A 17,291-nucleotide genomic window follows, 5' to 3' on the forward strand; every position below is an offset into this window, starting at 1 on the left:
GAATTTTATTCATTCACTAGAAAGAATGATACTGTACTAGTTTTAGGCTAAATGAAAGAACCTCCAGGATATGGAAACAAGAGCTATATAATGTGTGATTGTTGTTCTTAATGTACTGTTTTTTTCTCATCTCTTTTGTTGTCTCTTGGTTATTCTCATAGTGTTACAGTATCTTACCTTTGTAATCTGGTATATTGTATATACATTTATTTGTTTATTTTAAATAGGAAAGAGAAGGGGGGAAAACAAGATGAGAGGAGGGGTGGGGAGAGAGAAATGGGGACAAAAACATGAGAAGGGGATCAATATGTGTGAAGTAATGCTCCTTCTATCTGGTGAAAATAACTGTAACCCCTCTATTAATTACAATATAAAATGTATATTTAAAAAGAAATTGAAAGATTTGTAACATATTAGGTTAAGTGAAATTAGTCAGGCCAAGAGGGATATAGGATATATGCTTTCCCTTATCCCTGGAAACTAAGATTTAGCTTATAAAATTATAAGTAAATCTATTGGATAGTATGCAAATGCATAAAAATATATTAACTGAAACATAATAGATAAAAGGGAGATCTAAAATGGTGTAATGCTTTAGAATGTAAAATCAAAAGCTAGGCTCTGGTGGCTTATACCTATAATCCTGGCTACTCAGGAGGCGGAGATCTGCGGTTCACAGTTCAAGCCAGTACAGCCAAGAAATGGAAGGAAGAGGTTTTATTTAATTAGTTGTTATTTTTTCTGTTTGCTTTAACTTATGTCTTTTATGTTAGCTTATTTCTGTTCTGGAGGTACAAGAGGCACAGAAAGGGTTGGGCATAGTCAAGAAATACCGTGGTGATACTCACTAGACACAATGTTGAAAATGAACTATAGCTCCTACAACTTGTGCTTGGAGGTAGGAGGGAAAAATGGGGAGAGCATGGGAAGTAGTAACACTGTTCAAGGAGAAATGCACTCCTTACTTGACATATAACTGTAACTTCTCTTGTGTATCTCCTTTATAATAACAATAATATATATACATGTATATTAAGAACTCCAAAAAATCCGTGCATTCTCTTAGCATTGTGATTTATGCAAAATATGCACCAAATCCAAGAAAGATAATATGATTAAAAATATGTGATGAATTGCATTGGAGATTATTGAAGAAGTTTTAATGCTGGGAGCTAATATATTTATTTAATGTAGCACTTCACTGTGTTGAGAGCAGTATTCTGTGAAGAATAGATGTTATAAGGTGGAAATGGCTCACATGTATGATCTGCAAAGGTATTTTCCAGCTGTATGCTAAGCAATACCAGAAGGGAAAGGCAAACATATGCTAAAAAGAAGACAATAAAATCTACTCTTTTGGAGTTAATATTACGTGTACCTGGGAACTACTAGGATATATGACTAGAAAAGTAACAATCATAAAAGTTGATTCAATAAATTAAAAATGTATGTGATTGATTAGTTATTTTAGTGTTTTAGCTTTTTTTCCTTAAAAGATTTATCTTATCTTCTTATCATGTTACTTTTAAAGTTAAAACATTTTTACTCATTTACTTACAAGTAAAATCCATTTTGAAAGTGGATCATTAAATTGACAAATACAGTAGACATTGTTCACCACAGACTATATTTCTGTAAATGTCTTCCTGAAAGTTTACTAGAATAGAGAAGTTTTCTGTGAGAGAGAGGTGCTTGCTGTAACAGCTGCTTTATTGACTTTTTTCATGATTCCATCTTCATCTTTTTATTCATTAGCTATTCATTTAGAGTTAAAATTTAAAGCCCATCTGTATTCTTTCTACCCCCTGCTCAAAACCAATTTCACAACTCCTGATGCGTCTCACTTAGCATTTTGCATAGGCTCGTGCCTGTTAGCTTATGTACATGTCATCTTGTTCACAAAATAGATGACAGATACTCTCCACTTTGTATAGTAGTTCTCACCTAAATTCCTCTTGAGAAAGTATTCCTTAAAGACAGAACCAGATGGTTTCCCTCACCTACCAGAGGAGCAGATTGGCAGTTTTTGATCTGTTCCAACATGTGTTGAATGCTATTTCTCATCTTCCCTGTGGCTTAGGGTGCGAGGAAGATTTATGTCCAGAGACAAAACAAAGAAAATAAATTCTCTATCACCTCATCCCAAGTAAGTCATTATGCAGAAGTCTGTCAAACTTGAGTTCATCTACTGAAACATTCCTAAGTCTTGTAGAAATGTTATTTCCGGCTGGTACAGTGAGCTCAGGATTTCTCCTGCATTCATCATGCAGCACCAATTATTCTGATTCCTCTTCAAATGCTAGGGAAGTTCATGCAATTAGCCTTACCAGAAAAAGCTATTTTCCAGCAGTTGTTTTAACAATCTTGTAGCAAGAGTAATTACCACTATATTGAGCTAGAAATGAGATTCCTTCCAGTGACCTTTATATTTAAGTCCTAGAACTTTCTTTTCATTTTTTATCTTGTCACCCCTTTGTCACTTTGCTCATAAGTACCTGTGTTTAAGAGTTGGTACTGCTTGCATTGTCTTAGGGCTTCATGTTTCTAACCTTATCTGTCATTGACTAGTAGAAAATGATAACGCTGATGTTTTGCATCCCAATACTGCCAAAATTTAAATAATTCCTTAAAGACAGCAATGGTAGTAAATTTCTTCCTTTAGCCTTCTCAGTTAGAGAGATAAAAGAAAAAAAAACAAATCTTAGAATTTCAGTATAGTTTCTCATTCACTGAATATTTTAGAGATTGATCCCATTTGAATTTATTACTGTGAACCTAGAATGTTATTTTTATTTTTTTCAACTCTTTCAAATTTTGCACTTGGAATGTTATGATTCCACAATGTGTGTAATTGGATATTCAAATTTTTTTAGTATTTGGAATTTTTATGTAGTGGTGACAAATATCTAAAATAAAAAGTCCCTATAGAATCAATGTGTAGGTAGAATCTGGAAGAATTTTTTAACACCAAAAAAGGGGAAAGTTAGGTAAACACAGAAGTGCATGAATATAATTCCAGCTGCTAAATAAGTGGCTACAGGGGAGATGTAGTTTGAGGTCAGCCCATGCAAAGACTTGAAAGAGACATTATATCAAAATTAGGTAGGCAAGGAGGTAGGCAAAAAAGTAATAGACACTAGTGCCTCTACCAATGTGAACCTTGAAATAAGAATAAGTATGAGTAATTGGATTAGGAACCTATGTAGACAACATAAAATCATGTATTCTTTCAAAGACACTCTGACAGATAAAGAAGATGATCTAGAGCTACTCCACAAAACCACAACTCTCTGGAACTTTTTAAGGTCTCTGTCTTTTAGGCACTTAGTTGAAGTCATAAATAGGCATGGGTCAAGTGCCAGTGGCTCGCACCGGTAATCCTACCTACTCAGGAGGTGGAGGTCTGAGATTCTTGGTTCAAAGCCAGCCAGGGTAGAAGAGTCCCTAAAACTCTTATCTGCAATAAATTACCCCCAACCAAACTAGGGCTGGAAGTGGAGATGTGGCTCAAGTGGTACAGTGCTGCTGGCCTTGAGGGAAAAAATTCTCAGGGACAGAATGCAGGCTGAGTTCAAGTCCTAGAATGAGCATAAAAGTAACCAGCCAAACAAACAAATGTATACATCAACGTTTCTACCAAAAGAAAGCAGAGAGGCAATTTTATTCAATAGTAAACTGATGATACTTTTCATGAAAAGGAATGGCTCTTCCCCTAACCCTCAATTTTTATTAGCATCAGCTAATGTTACAAGCTGGTTTCATTTTGTCAATTCTATATAGAAACCAGAGAACTTAGAGACTGGAGCCACAGTCACTGATAGTTACTCAGTCTTTAAAATTCAATGCAGTTGGTCTAGCTTCTTTTTAAAATTACTCAAGTTTGTGATTCCCTTTTTTTTCTCTATTCTCCCACTGTTGAATGAGGTTTTCTATAATGGTTACCCATCATTTTCCATTACTGTATTCTGAGAGTAGATAAGTCATGTTTTTAATTGTCTATTCTCATGTAGAGAGGAATGTATCTCAGGAATTGTGTTTAATGGATTACATAAAGAACTTACATCCTTATGATTTAAATAAAAAGATTTTTGACTTTCTGAGCTGATGAAATGTAAATGAGATTTGGGATTTGAGTGGACACTGTAATGGAAAGAGCCCTTTTGAGAATTTGGGTTGGTAAGAATGAATTTTGTATTTAGGAAGGAAATGGATATTTGAGTCTGCTTATAGATATAAATAGGCAAAAAGACTTAATGAAGATGTGCATGCCCAAATACCTGTGAATTGGAAATAATACCTGACAAATGGGACTTTGAAGAGGTAACTAAATTTATGGACCTTAAAGCAAAAAAGGTGATTCTGGATCATCTGGATCATCAATCGAATCAAATGAACCCTTAAAGCTATAGAACTTCCTTCATTAGATTGTAGTAGCAATATGGACTCAAAATAGCAGCCAGAGAACGGTCCATTCTTCTCTTACTGCTTTTGAAGTTGAAGGGGAAAGCATGACCAGCAGTGCAGGATGTTACAGCTCTAAGAGAAGCTGTACTGTCTTCAAATAAGGACTTTAACTTAATGTCACAGAGAACGAGGGCCTTTTACAATAAATAGGTAGAAAATCAATGAATGGATGGATAAATACCTAAACCTAAAAATGAATTATTCCTTAGAATCATGAGATCAGATCCTAGAACATTTCAAACCTTGATTATGCTTTTGATTTTCAGAAAACATCTGTGTGGTTTTCAGCAGCTGAGTTTGTAATATTACTTCAGCAGAAGTGGCAAATTAATATAGACAGTAATTGAAATGGTAAAGACTTCAATGTTTGTCTAAACTTCAACATCAATCAGATTTCATAACTATCTATGTAGAAGTATGAGTACTAAAGACTGGCACCATAATGCCACTATTGTTTAAGGTTTCCTTGATTCAACAACTTTGTTGACACTCTACTACTTTATGCTTTCAAGGTTGTTTAATGTTGCATGTGTCTTATAAGGTTTCTTACATTTTTAAATTTTGTGTCATGTTTTTACATTTGCTTTTCTTTCAAATAAGTGAAGCTCATTTACTTTTCATATTTTCTCAATATTCTTGGTAGAAGCACTATTTAAATGGTTTAATATAGATCTACACAAGTCATTAGCTCCTGTATAAAAATAAAAACTGGAAAATATTGTCAGAATAGAGTTTTGCATCTCTGGAAATTACTCAACAGACTGCAAAAATCCAATTGAATGTCTTGAATAGTGAGATGAACATGTGCATCTATTCCATTGTTTTCCCTCAGTAACCAAGATAGCTGTGAAAAGTCATCAACTATGGCCATTGGATGTGTCAGCATAACTTTATTACAACACAATTTTCCTATCACCAAAGAAATCTCAGTGGTTAATCTGCCCGGCACCTCTTGGAAAAGCCTCATTAACAGAGCAAATCTTTTATTTGACCTGAGATCTCTCAGTGAGAAAATGTCTGTCCTCAGCATGCAGATGGAAAAGAATTAGCAGCACTTGCATAATCTCACTTGCTCTTTGTTCATAGCTGGCATTCTACCAATCGATTCAAGTCTCCAAGCTAATACAATCATACTATACCAGGCATGTGAGTGAGTGCATGCACATGCGCATGTATGCGTATTTGTGTGGGCAAGCCCTACTTAGATTTGATCTCAGAGCATTGTATTTCTTTTACTGTAGTTTGTCTTACGTTAGAATAAATTTTTTGCTTTCCTTTAACTCCATTTCTTCTTCTGCTTTCTCTTTTTAAATTATCTAACATTTAACTTTTAATAACTGTATTTATTCCCTAATCCATGACATATAAATAACTTTAAATAGTCATGATTTCTGATTTTTCAGTAAAATTTTGCTAGAAAGTACTACCAAGCTTTGGTAGAATGAAGGAAAATCTTAAGACCTGGTCATGAAAATTAAATATAACTGAAATAGGATTCCCTGATGACACATCAAAAAAGTCAGTGTAGTACATGGAAAGACTATTAGGGAAGAACAGTGGTATTTTTTCATGATGAAAATATAAGCATCATTAACAGGGTACGGTGGCACCTGCCTGTAATCCTAGCTGCTCAAGAGGCTGAGATTGGGCACTAAAGTCTAAAAGACTCTTATCTCCAGTTAACCACTAGAAAACTGGAAGTGGCTCTGTGGCCCCAGTGGTAGGGTGGTAGCCTTGAGCTGATGAGGTCTGGGACAGCACCCACACCCAGAGTTCAAGTCCCATAACCTACCCCCCCCACCAAAAAAAGTAAATAAAATAAACATAACATTGACAAATTTATTCTCTGTTCCGCTTTAGCAAATGATGACTAAAATCAAATTAAGAGGTGATGTTGACCATATATAATGTGCTCATAAGTTAACTTGTTAAATTTTTATGTTAATTCTTAAAGATAATAAAATATAAATTAACTCCTCAAAGTCAAATTTATACTTTCCATTAATAATCAGTGCTGCTATATTTCTCACATAGTCTTTCAGAGAAAAAAATGATGTGAACTTCATGTGTCAATAATATGATCTGAGACTAGTTTCCTTTTTTTGTCATCTCCCTTTTTCTATGTAAACCCTAAAATCTTCAATATCCTAATCAGTTATTCTCTACCAAGGCAATAAATCTAAAGAAAAGAACTTGATATAATAGTTATCTTGAAACATTGTGGAAAAACAGACATCCCAATTTAGATTAATTCAACTCACATTAATACATGCTAGCATGTAAAATGTACTGTATAATTAATATATAATTATCGTCTATTTTAATAATGCAAATATGAAAGTAGACAGGACTCATCTCTAAACTGCCTTAGACAATATCTTTTTACTAATTACCTAGATAAAAAATTTGTTCTTTATTCAAGGTGATTACTCTGGAAGGCTACAGGGTGTAATAAATACCATTAGGCCAGGAGTTTGGCCTAACGGTTAAAGTGCTTGCCTGGAATGCATGAAGACCCGGATTCGATTCCTCGGTACCACATTCATAGAAAAAAGCTGGAAGTGGTGCTGAGGCTCAAGTGGTAGAGCTCTAGCCTTGAGAAAGTCCAAGGACAGTGCTCAGGCCCTGAGTTCAAGCCCAGGACTGGCAAAAACAACAACAACAACAACAACAAAAACATTAAATGTCTCTTGTTGGTACATGCCATTTAAAAACTGTACAAACTTCAACAAACAATACTCAAATTCAACTATATGGAAAAAAGAGGTTTATCTTGGTGGTTATTATTCTTGACCTACTATGTGCTATAAGAAGTTATTTCTTATTTCCTCTGTCTTTATTTCTCTCTCTCTCTCTCTCTCTCTCTCTCTCTCTCTCTCTCTCTCTCTCTCTCTCTCTCTCTCTCTCTCTCTCTCTCTCTCTCTCTCTCTCTTCTCCTTATGGTTTATCTCATGTTGTTAGTGTATCTGACTTTGGTACCTGGTATGTAGTATATAAGGTAATATGTTTATATGAAATAAGGAAAGAAAAGGGAAAAACAAAATGTTTGGGAGAGGGTGGGAGAGAGAAATTGGGACAAAAACATGGGAAGGGGTACCAATTTTCAAGAAAAAATGTACCCACTACCTGATGATTGTAACAAAACCTAGAAGTAACTTGGCTTAAATGCTCTAGGTTTTTGCTTTCTTTTCTCATATAAAAAAGTAGGAAATTGTGATTTTTACAGCCACAGTTTTGTATTTTTTGAGTGGTACCTGTCCATGGGAAGGCAGAGAGAATATAATTTTAGAGAAATGTCAGTAGTATATGCCATTTCCACAAATATCAGTTGGCCAACTAATAGAAAGAAATAGTTATGTTACAGTGACTCTTTATCTAGATACAATCTAATCAGAAGAGAAGATAAAGCATATTTTGTTGGACAGTTAATTAACACTTATTGAAATGGTTTACTTGTCAATTATTTTATATGTAAAGTGAAGATAATTAAATGTTCATTACCTACTACTCAGGCTGATGGAAGGACGAAATGATCTAATACATATAAAAATGTGTTATAAAGTGCAATAGCATTTATTCTCCCTGTATCCTGTTTCATTTAAAACAATTTTCCCAACATAATTCACACTAATATTTTTATGAAAATGAAAAGTATTTAAGACAATGGTTATTGATTTTTAATGGGTATAGCTGTCACAAATGGAATGTGTTAAACAAATATAAAGTGTCATCCCAGTGGAAGCAGATTAATTCTTGATGGGATTTAGAGTCTTCACTTTCAACAAACCTCCCAGGATGGTGGTTCTGTTGTGATCTCTAGACATCATGATGAGCTAACTTTTTTAGAATGAAATATTAATTTCACCTCTTATTTTCTGATCCAGGATGTCTATTTTTAAACCCTGAGCAGTAATGTCACATTAAACTAAATTGTGTTGTCACTGAATATTGAATATTGTATATTTTGTTTTGGAGTTGCTCAAATGAAAGAGGTTCCTTTGATTGCTTCTTATGTAATTAAATCAAAATACAAAAATGTGCATTATGTCATGAATTCATGGGCATAGACTATTACATAGATTAATATGTATCTATGACATACAAACCCTAAGCCTAATTTTAACTATGTTCTAAAATCTAAATGCCAGTGATTGTATGTGGAGATTCCCTTCTTGAATACATGTTTGTTAAACAAATCATTTGAAATATGATGTAAAATCAATATTAATAAATTATTTAATAAAATTTTTAATTAGTAAATTTTAAATGAATTTTAATGCCTGATATTTACAATGTGAAATTCACTGTAAGAATTGCCTTTAAATGTACAAGATATGCATATTTTATCACTGAAAGCAACTTTTACAAGAGATCATTCTGTTTCTGTCCCTGTACTACTTAATAATTAGCTAAAACATTGTGATAGAATGAATGGGAAAGTTATTATGACCTTAGGATCCTCAAAACTGCACATGTGTAGACACGATGTAATCTATCTTAATGTGAATTACAGATGACAAAATATGTATTTATGACTGAGCTTCATGGTACTTTGTTTTTATATCTAGCAAAACGCTTCCATACAGGTATTTTTAATATTTTCCCATAAATCATAGCTCAGCTGTGAGGTTATTATAGAAGTAGTATGTTATCCTGAAAACAACAAGTATAAATTACATTTTTAAAAGATTTAAATCATTGAAGGTTTGTATTTTCTGGGACTTCATTATTTTGGCAATTCAATATGCACACACACACAAGCACAGTTTTAAATAAAAATTTTAATAATTATACATATATTTATTTTTCATATATTTTACTGTAATTAATAGAAGGGTTACATCATATTCTCCAAATAGAAGGAACATTAATTCACAAACATTGATACCCTTTCTAATGTCTCGGACCCCCCTCCTCCACCTGCCCCTCATCTTCTTTTTCCCCTTTCCTATGCGATTTCAAATAACCAAATATGCATATATCCAATATATCAGATAATCAGGTGAAATACAATAACAATATGAGATAACCAAAGGACAGCAAAAGAGATGAGAGATAACAGTACATTAAGGACTACAATCCCTCATTACATGGCTTTTGTTTCTAAATCCTGGAGGTCCTTTCATTTAGCTTCATTCTATATGGCCTTATGTATCTAGATTTTGCTATATTGTAAATCACTGCTAGGAGAGCCCAAGGATTCTGCTGATTATGACAAATGAGGGAAACCATTGAGCCTATAATCCTTTGAGTCACTTAATATGATTTTTTCTAAGTCTTTTCATTTCCGTACAAATGGGGCAATGCCGTTCTTTCTGACAGCAGCATAGAATTCCATTGTGTATAAATACCACACCTTGTTGATCCACTCATCAACTGAGGGGCATCTGGGTTGGTTCCATATCTTTGCTATGGTAAATAGTGCTGCAATGAACATCGTTATGCTAGTGGATTTAGTATGTCCTTGTATCCCGACCACCTGGGAACCCAGCTGGAGCAAGCTGATGGCACCTAGGAAACCCTGGCCTTGGAGGACAGCTCTTGGCCATCCTGCCTGGCCTCAGACAGTGCTCCCAGCTCGGCTTCTTCAGTTTCTATGGAAACCCCATCTCTCCTTGGGCAGCCTGTGTACCCTGCTCAGCCACACTGCCAGGCTGGGCCTAGCCAGCGCTTTCAGATCTGTGCCGTTTTCTGTCATCGTTGCCAAACTGCCAGATGGTTAGCCTGAGGCCCAATGGCTCCTGGGTGCTCACAGTGGAACGACTTTCTGGCCTGTCTGCACTGCCTGTGTAGTTGGGTGCCTCCCTCCCCAGCATTCTTGTGGACCTGACCCATGAAGGCCAGGCTGTAAGCGCCTTCCCCAGAACCCACACACCCCAACCTTCAGTGTCACTGCAAGACAAAGGGCATGTGTTTCTGCCCTTGGCCTTTCAGTTGGACCTAGGGAACTGGTCACTTTTCTGAGCACTTTGGGGCTGCCCACATGTGTCCTGGGCACGCTCCCTCAGCACTCCCAAGTCCATTGCCCCTCCAAAGAACCAAGACATGATTGTATGTCTACAAAGGATTATGAGCAAAGTTCCAAGTGCTAGCGACACTCTCTGATTTTGCACTCTATCCATTCTTCTTATTGTCCCTGACTCTACTTTATGGATCAATTAATAAATCGGAAATAAAAAGGGAGATAAAGCACTAGTTGGCTGAGTGTTGTTCTTTTCTACAATCTTAGCTACTCTTCAATTCTGATACCAGAAGTTCACAATTCGGGTCCAGCCTGTGAGCGAAAGTCATTGCAAAGCTCATCTCCAGTTCCTGGCTATGCTCCCTCAGCACTCCCAACTTGGGTTTCTCCAAAAGACTCGAACACCATTGTATATCTCCATTTGGTGGTTATCAAAGCTCCAAGTGCTAGGGGCCATCTCTGCTTTTGTACTCTATCCATTCTTCCTATTATCCGTGACTCTACTGTATAGATCAATTAATAAATCGGAAATAAAAACGGACGTAAAGCACACGTTTGCTGAGAGTTGTTCTTGCGTTCAGTCATCGCTACTCTGCAGTTGTGATATCTGATGATCACTATTCAGTCCCGGCCTTTGAGGGAATGCGAATGTGATGCTCTTCTCCAGTGATCTTCTAGGAAAGTCTTAATGGAGCCGTGGCTCCAGGAATACAGAGGCAACACTGCGCACAAAAGCCCCACTGTATTCAGTTCTAGGACCTGGCACATACACAGGTACTTGCACTAATTAAGGCACGTGCACACACACGTGCACAAAGCACTCCCCACGCAGACACCCACACACATACACAAACATGTTTTAAAGAAATGCATAGGAGTCCAGCATGGTGGATCTCACCTGGAATCCTAACTTCTCAGGAGGCTGAGATCTGAGTATCAAGTTAAAATTCAGCCCTAGCCATAAAATCCTGAGACTCCTACCTCCAGTGATACCCTAGAAAATGGGAAGTGAACTTCTGGCTTAAGGGGATGGAAGTAGCCTTGAGCTGAAGAAGTCAGGAACAATACCAGGTCCTGGGCCAAGGCAGTCGTAGCCTTTGCTGAAACTTTCATTGAAAGCTCCAAAGCCTAGATTTCTGAGCTAGGTCCCATAAGAAAAAAAAGGAAACAGTCAAAGAAGGAAAGAAAGACAGAAAGAAGAAAGAAGAAAGGACGAAAGAAAGAAAGAAAGAAAGAAAGAAAGAAAGAAAGAAAGAAAGAAAGGAAAGTGTAAATGTTATAGGGTAATTTGGACATCGATAACCAAACACAGTCTGTGAAAGGATGTTAAACCCTTCCCATCTCCATGTTATTCTACATGAGAATTTTCACTATTTAAATTGTTGTGGTGGAAATAGGTGCCTAGAATCACTTGGATTTGGTCTGGAGGGTGAAACCATGCTCGGTGTGCTGGGTGTGGCTTCCAAATCCCCACCCATCAAGCCAGGGAACTAGTTGTACAATCCATCTTTTGGGGGGGCGGTGAGAATTTTCCACAGTGAGATGATTAAATGTGCCTGCAAAAGGTAGACTATATTTCCTTTGCTAGTCCAGAGAAATACTCACTTGGTGCCTCACCAGACCCAATGACAACAACAACAACATTGGAAACGAGGAGCAAGAGAGAAATATGCCCACCACACTGAGGTGGCTTCTGCCTCTAATTCTGTCCTTCAGGAGCATGAGAACCATGGATCCCAGGAAGATGTCAACAAGCAGAGCGGTGTGTGAGAAAATTGGATGCCAACAAGCTCCTCAGAAAACATCCTAGGATTCCAAGAATCCAGGGTCTCCAGAGTTTTGAGATGGGAGGATCACACTGCAAGGACTATCTAGGCAATCCAGATCCTTAGAGTTTCTAGGTTTCTGTAGCCATTGCTTTGGACAAGTTTTAGAGCACTAACCTAGACCAAAAGCCGCTCAGAGCCCCGAGTTCCTGTTCTAATACATGAACCCAATAAAATGGAAAGGTTCGAAAAGGCAGGATTAAAGCTCTTGTGAAGGTAGGGAGATTAAAGCTAGGCAGGCAGGGGGTGAAAATGCAGGCAGGATGGAAGGAAGGAAGGAAGGAAGGAAGGAAGGAAGGAAGGAAGGAAGGAAGGAAGGAAGGAAGGAAATAAGGAATTCATGCAGGAAGGCAAGTAGAGAAAGAAGGAAAACCAAAAATTTTCCAAAAAAGTTCCTGGAGACTCTACACAATTTTGCAGGCTGAGGGTCGTACAACCTGACCCCAAGTCAGGGCAATGGACCATCTGTGGAATAGTATTGGGGATTTAAAAGTAAAAGGGAGGAACTTTTTCTATGTATTTCAATGTAATTTTTCATTTTCGACGAAATGCATATAGGGGTTACCTGCCAAACAGTAGGTGCATTAATTCACCACAATGATATGCCTTGTCCGGATATTAGGGTAGAAACGTTTTGTGTCTACACATTCACAGGTGAGAAATGGATGCCAGGCACTGTGACTCGCATGTCAATAATCCTATCTGAAGGGATTAGGATCCACCCTGTGCAGGACCCTATCTAGTGTAGGGTTGCTGGGTGTGACTCAGAAATCCCAAGGGAGGGGGGGGGGCTGTTCTTTTATTGGAAGATAGGTGCTGGAAAGGGCTGCGTTGGGGCAATAAGACTCCCAGAGTCCACAGTCAGAGCCTGACGCTGCTGGACCTGAGAGAGCCCTGCCTGCACACCGGATCCTGGTCTTGTCCAGCGAGAGGAACATGGGGACGCCACCCACCCTGGAGAGTCTAGCCATGCAGGCCTTAGTGAGGAGCCATTCGGTGTCCATCTGTGACACCCTGGAGGAGGTGCCATGGCTGCTGTTCCCCCGGCTCTTCAGGGAGGCCTATGCCGGGGGCCACGCAGAGGTGCTGAAGGCCATGGTGCAGGCCTGGCCCTTCCCCTGCCTGCTCCTGGGGGCCGTGACGCGGTCACCAGACCTGGAAGCCTTGAAGGCTGCCCTGGATGGACTCGATCTGTTGCTCGCCCAGAAAGATCGGCCGCGTCGCTGGAAACTGCAAGTTCTGGATCTGCGAAGCGTGTCCTCCGAGATGCGGGCCCAGGGCTGCCCCTCTCTGGCCGGAAGCTCCCCTCCAGGCCCCCTGAGCCCCCGGCCCCCGGCGACTTGCGATGCACGAAGGACTGAAGAGCGGCCCTTGACCATAGTCCTGGACCTCACCATCCAAGATGGCCCCCAGGGGGCTTTCCAGGCCTACGTGCTGCGGTGGGCCCGGAAGAGGAGAGGGCGAGTCCAGCTGCGGTGCGAGAAGCTGCAGATCCTGTCGGGCTGCCCCTCCAGAGTGCGGAAGGCTCTGCGGCCAGTGCGCCTGGACTCCATCCAAGAACTGGTGGTGGACTGTTTCTGGCGTCGAGAGACCATGAAAACCTTTGCTCGTCAGCTCAGCCAGATGCAGAACCTTCGGGTGCTCCACTTCTCCAAGATGAGTGCTCAGGTGTACACTTCCAGAGCCCTCAACGCGCTGTACTCCCGCAAGTACGCAGCACACCTGGGGCGGCTGCAGTGTCTGCGGGAGCTTCACGTGCACGACGTCTTCTTCCTCCACGGAAAGCTGCCGGCCATCCTGGGGAGCCTGACAGCTCTGAAGACGCTGTCTTTGAGTTCCTGTCCCCTGCAGGAAGACGACCTGAAGTTTCTGTCCGGCTGCGCCTGCGCCAGGCAGCTCCAGCGCCTGCGACTGAGGAGTGTGTGCCTGGGCCGCTTCAGTCCGGAGCCCCTGCGAGCCCTGCTGGAGCAAGCGGCCGGGACCCTGGAGACCCTGGCCTTGGAGGACTGTGGCCTCACCGACGCCCAGCTCCCTGCCATCCTGCCCGCCCTCAGACAGTGCTCCCAGCTCGGCTTCTTCAGTTTCTATGGAAACCCCATCTCCTTGGGCAGCCTGTGTACCCTGCTCAGCCACACTGCCAGGCTGGCCCGTTTCAGTCAAGGGATCTATCCTCCCCCTCTGGAGAGCTTCTACATTCAAGACGACGGGGTCCTGGGGAGCATCCACCTTGAGAGATTTCTTCTCATGCTGGGCCCCCTGTTGCAAGCGTGGAGAGCTTCCTCGACGCCTAGCCAGCGCTTCCAGATCTGCGCCGATTTCTGTCATCGTCGCCGAAAGTGCCAGATGGTTAGCCTGGGGCCCCGTGGCTCCTGGGTGCTCACAGTGGAAGGACTTCCTGGCCTGTCTGCGCTGCCTGCGTAATTGGGCGCCTCCCTCCCCAGCATTCTTGTGGACCTGACCCATGAAAGCCTAGCTTTAAGGTCCTTCCCCCATCCTCACACATCCCAACCTTCAGTGTCACTGCAAGACAAAGGGCATGTGTTTCTGCCCTTGGCCCTTCAGCCGGACCTAGGGAACTGGCCACCTTTCCGAGCACTTTGGGGCTGCCCGCATGTTCCTGGCTACGCTCCCTCAGCACTCCCAACTTGGGTTTCTCCAAAAAACTCCAACACCATTGTATGTCTCCAATTGGTGGTTATCAAAGGCTCCAAGTGCTAGGGGCCATCTCTGCTTTTGTACTCTATCCATTCTTCCTATTGTCCCTGACTCTACTGTATAGATCAATTAATAAATCGGAAATAAAAACGGAGATAAAGCACACGTTTGCTGAGAGTTGTTCTTGTGTTCAGTCATCGCTACTCTGCAATTGTGATATCTGATGATCACTATTCAGTCCCGGCCTTTGAGGGAATGCCAATGTGATGCTCTTCTCCAGTGAACTTCTAGGAAAGTCTTAATGGAGCCGTGGCTCCAGGAATACAGAGGCAACACTGCGCACAAAAGCCCCACTGTATTCAGTTCTAGGACCTGGCACATACACAGGTACTTGCACTAATTAAGGCACGTGCACACACACGTGCACAAAGCACTCCCCACGCAGACACCCACACACATACACAAACATGTTTTAAAGAAATGCATAGGAGTCCAGCATGGTGGATCTCACCTGGAATCCTAACTTCTCAGGAGGCTGAGATCTGAGTATCAAGTTAAAATTCAGCCCTAGCCATAAAATCCTGAGACTCCTACCTCCAGTGATACCCTAGAAAATGGGAAGTGAACTTCTGGCTTAAGGGGATGGAAGTAGCCTTGAGCTGAAGAAGTCAGGAACAATACCAGGTCCTGGGCCAAGGCAGTCGTAGCCTTTGCTGAAACTTTCATTGAAAGCTCCAAAGCCTAGATTTCTGAGCTAGGTCCCATAAGAAAAAAAAGGAAACAGTCAAAGAAGGAAAGAAAGACAGAAAGAAGAAAGAAGAAAGGACGAAAGAAAGAAAGAAAGAAAGAAAGAAAGAAAGAAAGGAAAGTGTAAATGTTATAGGGTAATTTGGACATCGATAACCAAACACAGTCTGTGAAAGGATGTTAAACCCTTCCCATCTCCATGTTATTCTACATGAGAATTTTCACTATTTAAATTGTTGTGGTGGAAATAGGTGCCTAGAATCACTTGGATTTGGTCTGGAGGGTGAAACCATGCTCGGTGTGCTGGGTGTGGCTTCCAAATCCCCACCCATCAAGCCAGGGAACTAGTTGTACAATCCATCTTTTGGGGGGGCGGTGAGAATTTTCCACAGTGAGATGATTAAATGTGCCTGCAAAAGGTAGACTATATTTCCTTTGCTAGTCCAGAGAAATACTCACTTGGTGCCTCACCAGACCCAATGACAACAACAACAACATTGGAAACGAGGAGCAAGAGAGAAATATGCCCACCACACTGAGGTGGCTTCTGCCTCTAATTCTGTCCTTCAGGAGCATGAGAACCATGGATCCCAGGAAGATGTCAACAAGCAGAGCGGTGTGTGAGAAAATTGGATGCCAACAAGCTCCTCAGAAAACATCCTAGGATTCCAAGAATCCAGGGTCTCCAGAGTTTTGAGATGGGAGGATCACACTGCAAGGACTATCTAGGCAATCCAGATCCTTAGAGTTTCTAGGTTTCTGTAGCCATTGCTTTGGACAAGTTTTAGAGCACTAACCTAGACCAAAAGCCGCTCAGAGCCCCGAGTTCCTGTTCTAATACATGAACCCAATAAAATGGAAAGGTTCGAAAAGGCAGGATTAAAGCTCTTGTGAAGGTAGGGAGATTAAAGCTAGGCAGGCAGGGGGTGAAAATGCAGGCAGGATGGAAGGAAGGAAGGAAGGAAGGAAGGAAGGAAGGAAGGAAGGAAGGAAGGAAGGAAATAAGGAATTCATGCAGGAAGGCAAGTAGAGAAAGAAGGAAAACCAAAAATTTTCCAAAAAAGTTCCTGGAGACTCTACACAATTTTGCAGGCTGAGGGTCGTACAACCTGACCCCAAGTCAGGGCAATGGACCATCTGTGGAATAGTATTGGGGATTTAAAAGTAAAAGGGAGGAACTTTTTCTATGTATTTCAATGTAATTTTTCATTTTCGACGAAATGCATATAGGGGTTACCTGCCAAACAGTAGGTGCATTAATTCACCACAATGATATGCCTTGTCCGGATATTAGGGTAGAAACGTTTTGTGTCTACACATTCACAGGTGAGAAATGGATGCCAGGCACTGTGACTCGCATGTCAATAATCCTATCTGAAGGGATTAGGATCCACCCTGTGCAGGACCCTATCTAGTGTAGGGTTGCTGGGTGTGACTCAGAAATCCCAAGGGAGGGGGGGGGGCTGTTCTTTTATTGGAAGATAGGTGCTGGAAAGGGCTGCGTTGGGGCTATAAGACTCCCAGGGGCACAGAGAAGAGCAGCAGTTTCCCAGAGTCCACAGTCAGAGCCTGACGCTGCTGGACCGGAGAGAGCCCTGCCTGCACACCGGATCCTGGTCTTGTCCAGCGAGAGGAAC

At 40.8% G+C, this 17,291-nt stretch overlaps 1 pseudogene; it reads left to right on the forward strand.

Moving 5' to 3' along the window:
• The first annotated feature begins 13,188 nt into the window (after nt 1–13,188).
• LOC150067233 (PRAME family member 12 pseudogene) lies at nt 13,189–14,673 on the forward strand (annotated as a pseudogene).
• Nucleotides 14,674–17,291: the final 2,618 nt, after the last annotated feature.

Source organism: Megascapheus bottae, chromosome 2 (genome assembly GCF_031878675.1).
Source record: "Megascapheus bottae isolate mThoBot1 chromosome 2, mThoBot2.hap1, whole genome shotgun sequence".
NCBI classification, from domain to species: domain Eukaryota; kingdom Metazoa; phylum Chordata; class Mammalia; order Rodentia; family Geomyidae; genus Megascapheus; species Megascapheus bottae.